Source organism: Bison bison, unplaced genomic scaffold, assembly GCF_000754665.1.
Source record: "Bison bison bison isolate TAMUID 2011002044 unplaced genomic scaffold, Bison_UMD1.0 scf7180017862979, whole genome shotgun sequence".
Classification (NCBI taxonomy): Eukaryota; Metazoa; Chordata; class Mammalia; order Artiodactyla; family Bovidae; genus Bison; species Bison bison.
Genome location: NW_011493551.1, coordinates 1,784,341 through 1,792,963, shown reverse-complemented (window position 1 = coordinate 1,792,963; position 8,623 = coordinate 1,784,341). Strand labels below are relative to the sequence as shown.

Sequence of the window (8,623 nt, the reverse complement as noted above, 5' to 3'; positions counted from 1 at the left end):
CTTTGGCTGCAAAGAATATAATCAATCTGATTTCGGTGTTGACCATCTGGTGATGTCCATGTGTAGAGTCTTCTCTTGTGTTGTTGGAAGAGGGTGTTTGCTATGACCAGTGTGTTCTCTTGGCAAAACTCTATTAGTCTTTGCCCTGCTTCATTCTGTCCTCCAAAGCCAAATTTGCCTGTTATTCCTGGGTGTTCATTGGAAGGACTGATGCTGAAGCTGAAACTCCAATACTTTGGCCACCTCATGTGAAGAGTTGACTCACTGGAAAAGACCCTGATGCTGGGAGGGATTGGGGGCAGGAGGAGAAGAGGACGACAGAGGATGGGATAGCTGGATGGCATCACCAACTTGATGGACATGAGTTTGAGTGAACTCCGGGAGTTGGTGATGGACAGGGAGGCCTGGCGTGCTGTGATTCATGGGGTCTCAAAGAGTTGGACACGACTGAGTGACCAAACTGAACTGAACTGAATATGGTAACATTTCTCTACTTTTCCCATAGCAGGCATCTAACAATCTTAGACTTGAGGAAATAAAATAGTAATAAGTGTTACTCATTGTGAGTTTGGTTGGGACAAGGACTTTACTTCCAGATGGGAAGTAGCTCTTGTGCCATGAGCCAGCTTCATAAATAAGACAGGGGCTGCCTTGAATCCACACTGAAGATTCTAGGACTTGGTGGGCAGAGTGCAGTGATTAATTAGTGATGTCTGCCATGGGAGTGGAATGGGTAAGAGGTTCTGTCCTCTGTGGCAGGGTTTATTATATCCATTTTATAGTCCCAGGTTCAGTCAAACAGATTCCCTAGGTCATAAAGCTAGGGAATGACAGAGACAAGATTTGAACGTAGGTGTGTCTCATTCCAAAGCTCTTTATTTATTCTTTATTGCCTCAATAAATATGTCCCGAGGAACCACAGTGAGTCAAATGCTAAAGAATTTACTAACAAAGGTTGCTGCCTTCTGTGACCATCTGGGATATTACAAAACAAATTCAAAGAAAGTAGTGACTAACTCTGGGCAAGTCAGATGACCTTCAGAGAGGAGGTGCTACCTTTACTGCCTTTGAAAAGACACTAGGAATTTGCCTTTTGGAGGCAAATTTGGAGAAGATAGGGAAGGACATTCTAGGAAGAGGGAATAGCTTGTGCAAAGGCATGGAGGCAAGAAAGTGAATGAAATATTCAGGGAGGCTATACTGTCCAGTGTGCTTCCCAGGTGGCTCAGTGGGGGTGAAGAATCCACCTGCAGTGTAGGAGATGCAGGTTCAGTTATTGGGTTGGGAAGCTCCCCTGGAGGAGGCCATGGCAACCCACTCCAGTATTCTTGCCTGGAGAATCCCATGGACAGAGGAGCCTGGTGAGCTACAGTCCATAGAATCACCAAGAATCAGACATGACTGAATGAACACACACACACACGCTTACTGTGTGTGTAATATGTGGATATAGGGAGTTGTGTTAGGTAAGAAATTTGGGGTAGGAAGACAGGAGTGTAGAAACGGACACTGCCATTCTGTTGTAAAAGGTCTCTATGCTGAGGAGTTTATTTTGTTCTGTAGATAGAAGCGAATCAAGGAAGAATTAAGTTGTGAAAACTCCTGGAACGCCATGGTGACATATGGAAGCTGGATGGGATGGGAAGAGTCAGGAGGGAGCCTGGCTGGAGACAGTGGCTCTGGACGAAGACCAGGCAGGGGTCGTGTTGTTCATTGTTCTTGATGACTGCCACTCACAGGGCCTTGATTGTATCTAAGTTTAGCAATTTTTGGTTGTAAGCTCATTGTTTGCTGATGTTAGGAATTCTGAGGGCCTACATAGGTAATGCTTCTCTCTAGAGAGTTCATGCGTGAGTCTTTGATGGGCCAGGCCTGCTGCTGCTCTGGGCCCCTGCTGCTGTCCTCTCCCTTGCTTACCCCTGGGCTGTGCTGACTGTCTGCTCCAGCTCTCCCCCTGGCCAGGAAAGGCCTTTTCAAGCATCTGGCCCACCTCTTCCACCTTCGTGTGTGTTGTCTGCTTGCGTGTGTGCGTGCTAAGTCGCTTTAGTCAAGTCCGACTCTGTGTGACTCTATGGACTGTAACCTGCCGAGCTCCTCTGTCCATGGGATTTTCCAGGCAAGAATAGTGGAGCGGGTTGCCATGCTGTCCTCCAAGGGATCTTCTGACCCAGGGATCAAACTGTATCTCTTGTCTCCTGCTTTGGCAGGCTGGTTCTTTACTGCTAGCATCACCTGGGAAGCCCATCTCTTTTGCTTGGGCTTTACCTCTCCTCCTTCGCTGTGAAAACTGAATCATGCCCAAGGATGTTCTGATCTTGCCCTCAGCTCAAAATCTAGAGGCTTTGCTTTTCCAAAGGGAAATAAACAACATTTTTTCCCCTCTTTAAAGGTTATTTATTTTAATTGGAGGGTAATTACTTTACAATACTGTGATGGGTTTTGCATTTATCAATATGAATCGGCTGTAGGTGTACATACGTCCCCTCTCTCCTGTTGAAAAAGAACATTCAGACATTGTAACATATTTGTGGGTAGAGAAAGAACAAAATGTGTATTTTGCAATGATATATCAAATTCTCAATTCCATTTTCAACTGAAATTTACTGATTCAAACAATCTTTGAGAGAATAGCATTGAAACATCAGTTCAGTTCAGTTCATTCGCTCAGTCGTGTCCGATTCTTTGTAACCCCATGGATTGCAGCACACCAGGCCTCCCTATCCATCATTGACTCCAGGAGTTTACCCAAACTCCTGTCCATTGAATCAGTGATGCCATCCAACCATCTCATCCTTTGTTATCCCCTCCTCCTCCCACCTTCAATCTTTCCCATCATCAGGGTCTTTTCAGATGAGTCAGCTCTTTGCATGAGGTGGCCAAAGTATTGGAGTTTCAGCTTCAGCATCAGTCCTTCCAATGAACACCTGGGACTGATTTCCTTTAGGATGGACTGGTTGGATCTCCTTGCAGTCCAAGGGACTCTCAAAACTCTTCTCCAACACCACAGTTCAAAAGCATCAATTCTTCAGTGCTTGGCTTTCTTTAGAGTTCAACTCTCACATCCATACATGACCTCTGGAAAAACCATAGCCTTGACTAGATGGACCTTTCTTTATTGGCAAAGTAATGTCTCTGCTTTGTAATACATACACATGACCATATGTAAAATAGATAGCCAGTGGGAGTTTGATATATGATGCAAGACACCCAATGCCAGTGCTTTGTGACAACTGGAGGGATGGGGTGAGGAGGGAGGTGGAAGGGGGATTCAAGAGGAAGACAACATATGTTTTGTGTGAACAAAAACCTGAAGCTGCAAAGCCAGATTTTGAGCCCATGCCTATCTATAAATTCAGACGTTGAGAAAACAGTGATATCAGGCTAGAAGCCAGATCCAGATCTAACTTGTTAGAAAAAAAACACAAAACAGTAAGTAGAGCTCAGTGGAATTGGTAGAGCTCAGTGGAAGTGGTAATTGCAGAACAGGGTGTTAGCACTACCAATTAGATATGTTTGTTGGTTGACCTATTTCTCCCTAAAATAGCATCTATGTGGAAGAAATTTTCCATTATTATGAAGCAACCTTGTCAGTACATTCTTCCCTCTATACCCAGGGTTTCAAATGGGACTCGGCAGCAGCCTGAGAAGTGTACGTATGTTTGTGTTCAGGCGTGTGCCCATCTAATGCTAGTGGAATATGTGTGCATGTGCACACATGTAGCTGTTATTTCTTCTGCATGAGAAGCTGCAAGTGAGCAAGTACAAGGGGTCAAGGAATGGGAAACGGATAGCACAGACTCACTGCATTCTTTCTGGGCTTCACAAAGACCACAGGCCGTGTGAAGGGAAGGAGGTGCCCATGGGTCTGTCCCAAGTCAGGGTTTGCCCAAGAGTTAGCATCCAGTGTTCCTGGCTCCCAGAGGTGCCCTCTGTTCTTAGTGTGACTCTGACCTGGGCCACTCCTCTTCACTGGCAACACACAAGGCGGGTGGGTGGGCTGAGGGTGTGTGGGGGTGAGGTCCACCATAGTTAACCCCCTTGAACTTAGAGTAGGAACCAGGATGTGGTGTTAGGTGTTTGTCTTGCCATCAGCTTGCAGCAGGACCTCAGACAGTTCATTCAGCTCTTCGAGTTCTTTCCTTGCCTGTACACAGGTTATTTCTCATGTCCACGAGCGTTCTAACTACATACCATAATCAGGCTGTCATGGTTACGAGCGCTCGTCACTGCCCGCACATCTCTGCTGCTGTCCACTTGGATATTTACAGTTAACTCGTCTTTCCTCCATTTGTCTATCCATCCATCCGTCCATCAGCCAATATTCGCTATGTGCCAGATCCTGTGGCAAGGCTCCCCAATGTCATCCTTCATGTCTATAATCCGGCATTTTGTTGCCCCTAATCTGATACCTGCGGGAACACTAGACTTCTGAGTTCATTAAAAATTCATTGTGGAAAGTGAATATGAAATGATTAGGTAAATCATGGGATGCCCATATGACAAAATAACAAGTAGTTAGTTATAGTATTTATGATCCTGTACTTTATTATTTAATGAAAACACAGAATGAAGAAGATGGTATACTCTGATTTCAGTGATGTGTGTGTGTGTATATATACACAAGAGCTAGAAAGGAATAGATGAAAATTAAATTAGTTACATTTATGGAGTGGTAGATGATTCCTTTATTTTTTAGTTTCTTTTGCTTTCATACTGAGGTTTGTGCTTTTCTCCCGCTTGTAGGCAGGGGTTCATTCGGCAAACGGGGGGGGTTCTGCTGGTTCAGGTGCCATGTGGGGTTGGTGACACCTGCTCTCATGGAGCTTCATCCCAGTAGAAGGAGGCAGGGATGCACATGAAGAAATTTCCTGGGAGGAGGACTAGCTCAGGTGAAGAGATTTTGAAGGTTTAGTCTGTGCTAAACTCTATGGTTGGCACCTCTGTCATAGGAGGTCTATTTCTGTCTTGGTTATGTTAATAGAAGAAGCCCAGCGGGCCTTGGCACAAACAGATGAAATAGCTACTATTTCAACTATTTCCAAGTTAAACCAAAGATCAACAGCACAGGGTTGTTTATGCTTTTGTCGGGGGATGGACTTGACTCCACAGTCCTTTTGGATTGATGAGTGGCCTGGCTGTTCCCCCGACTGGTCTCAGCAGGGCCTGTGGCTGTCCACGCCCTGGGAGTTCACAGTCATTTTATTGGGAAAAATGGACTCCAGGTGAAAGTGAACTACTCGAACTAATAAAGTAGTCAGAAAAAAAAAATAGTGTTTGGAGAAATAAAAGCTTGAAATGTTGAAATCAGGAGTCGCTCACCATCTGCTCTGTATAGCAACAAGTAAAACGTGTTGGTCAAGCCAGAATGCCTAATTTTCAATAGCTTTGTATGTGACTTTGGTAGCTTTTATTATCTCTATATTGTGTATATATATATAAAATAGAGAATAATATATATAAATATAGAGAATAATATATATAAAAATAGAGAATAATATACATATATATTATATAACATATATGAAGAATTGAAAAGGGCATGACTTTGTTGCCATTTATGGGGAGGATTTATGCAGGAATTGGGAATTGCGACATCCTAAGATGTGTCAACGGCCTCCACATTCACAACAGCTTTAGATTTAGTCTTTTGGACTTTTTCTCTAAATGAGTTACAAGACTGAGAGAAGAAGCCCTTCAGAATAAACTCTCTACTTCCTCATGGCTCATTAGCAGAACACACTCCTGCAGTGTGGTACAAAAATACTTTCAATAAATTCTATATTTATCTTTTGAATAGCATAATTACATTACCTCATACTATATTAAAAATATCAGTCTGGTGAATATAGATGTTTTAAATATACCACTGTTTTGTAGTCCTGTTATTTTTCTAAGTCTTTATTATTTTCTTAACGCAATGGGGCTTCAGAAAATCGAAGTGTCTGAACTTCCTCTACCTCTGAGAAGCCCTGGCAGTGTTCAGGGAAAAGAGGAAGGTGTTGCCTTGTCCTATTAGCCAGGATGGATGCTGTCAGCAAATCAGAACAGAAAAAGTGAAATACACGTCAAAGCTGAACTGGCTTTCTTTTTCCAAGCTGCATTATTCCCTCGGCACCCATTTCAGGCTCGATGTGCTTGTCTTTCTCCCCCTTCCAGATTGCAGGCTCTTTATCGAATCATAAAGTGAGCCCCAGAGATGTTAAGTGAGCCGCTCAAGGTCACCCGGGCAGTGAGCAGCTGCGCCAGGGGCCAGAGTCCAAGACTGTTGAGCCTGCTTTATAGGAAGGGCCGTCATCAGCTGTGCTATTTGGGGGAATTCCTGCTCAGAGTCACTGCTGCTTTTATCAGACCCCACGCATCGCCAGGGGAGCCGCTTCCTCTGTGTTGCCCAGACATGGGTGGAAAACGACAATGCATCCATTTGGTGCTTAATAGATGTGCTCATTCTCCTGAACAGTATATAGCCTTATGTTTTCACAATAATGTCGATATAAATGAGCTTCAGATACGAGGCTCTGGTTTTTCTGTTTGCTGGCTCAAAGACCACTGGCAACCTTTGTTCCCCCAAATCCATGTCTTGTTCATCTCTGAATCTCTCACTGTGGTTTAGTCAGAGGGTTATGAGCTTGCCCACCAGCCTGGCCAAAGCCTAAGAAGTTGGCAGTGCCCCGTGTCAGTGTCAGTGTGGGGATGCGAGGGAGCGGGCACACCCCTCACCCTGCTGGCAAGTGTAAGTCGTTACAACCTTTTTTGGAGGCTGGCTGTGAACATTTTGGGCTTCCCTGTTAGCTCAGTTGGTAAAGAATCTGCCTGCAATGCAGGAGACCCTGGTTCAATTCCTGGGGTGGGAGGATCCCCTGGAGAAGGGATAAGCTACCCACTCCAGTATTCTTGGGCTTCCCTTATGGCTCAGCTGGTAAAAAATCTGCCTGCAATGCAGGAGACCTGGATTTGATTCCTGGGTTGGGAAGATGCCCTGGAGAAGGGAAAGGCCACCCACTCCAGTATTCTGGCCTGGAGAATTCCATGGACTGTGTAGTCCATGGGGTCCCGAGGAGTGGGACACGACTGAGCGACTTTCACTTTCACTTCACTGTGACCATTTTACGTGCCCTTCCTCTGCAACACGAACCCCCTTCTAGGCATCTGTTCTAGAGAAACGGCCTCTCCTTGCAGAGAGGCATGGACAAAGTGTTCACTGCTGCTGGAAACAACTGGAGTGTCTGGCAGTGAAAGCTATGAAGTGTCCGTTCTTTGGGATGCTCTGAAGCAGTTTGATAAAATGAGGTGGATCCATATAGCTGACCTGAAGAGGTCTCCAAGGCATGCTGTTTAGTGACAAGAAGCAGGCTGCTCAGTGACTGTGTGTGCTGGATGGATATAATCTCTCTCTCATGAAGAACCGACCGTATGTGTAAATATGGGAAAGGATTGGAAGGCTACCCATGGGTATGATGACCTTGTGACCATGGGTCCTGTGGTTGGCAGGGACAGTGGACTTTTTTGTAATGAGGATGTATTGTAGTTTATGTAACCACTCCCCCACTGATGAACACGGGAGGCTTCCCGTCTTTCTATTACAAACAATGCTGAGATCAATACTGTTGCACAGATGCCTTTACACACTTATGCAGGCACAGATCTGTGAGATGTGCCAGAAACAGAGTTACTGGGTCAAAAGGCAACTGTATTGCTAGCTAGCTAGGTATCAGGCAATACCCCTCTGTTGGAATTCTACCATCTTGCATTCCCATCAGTCACACAGGAATGTGCCTTTTAAAAAAATCAAGGTGAAATTCAAGGAATATAAAATTAACCATTTTAATGAATACAATTTAGTGGTATTGAGGACATTCACAATGCCGTTTAAAGTGAGACTGTTGTGCGCCATGTCTGAAAATGATTTACAATGAGAATATGCATATGCACTTCTTGTTTAATTGAAAATGAAGAGAAAAATTAAAGAGGATAGGCTTATAAAAAAAAGAGGGGGCTTCCCTGGTGGTCCAGTGACTAACACTCTGCTCCCCATGCCGGGGGCCGGGGTTCCATCCCTTGTCAGGGATCTAGATTCCAAGTGCTGCAACTAAGACCTCACGCAGTCAAATAATTATTTAATTAATATTTTTAAAAATAACATAGGCTCTCAAGTCAGACAGCTCTAGGTCTGGATCAGGGGGCTGCGCTTCACTGATTGTGTGACTGCAGGAAAATGACTTATTCCACGTGAGGCTCAGTTCCCACATCTTTGAGATGGAGAAGAGAAAGCTTATACTGTGGGGCTGATGAGAGTACTAGATGCGCTAACGTGGGAGAAGCTGGTTCATCACAGCAGCGAATGCTGGTTCCTCTCTCCCTGGTACACCCTGGAGGCGGTGCCGACAGAGGCTCCGGCCTCAACAGCCTGAGTTCAGATCCTACTTCCCCCCTTTCTCTGTGCATCTTGGGCAAGTGTCTTCACCTTCTGAGTTTCAGTTTCAACATGTAAAACAGGGTTAGTAAGGTGTGATGAGGACTAAGCGAGATAACAGGTGCAAATCTGTCCTGGCTACATGGTTAGTGCTCACTGAATGGGGATTTTTAGGGTTTTGCCAGCTCCGGGCATAATGTCTGATACCTGGTA

General features: G+C 44.9%; 1 protein-coding gene across 1 annotated transcript in view; it reads left to right on the top strand.

Annotated features, from left to right (window-relative positions):
* The window catches only part of SLIT1 (slit homolog 1 (Drosophila)), a 179,008-nt gene that overhangs the window by 152,536 nt on the left and 17,849 nt on the right, over nt 1-8,623 (top strand). The gene's annotated exons all lie outside the window — the stretch shown is intronic.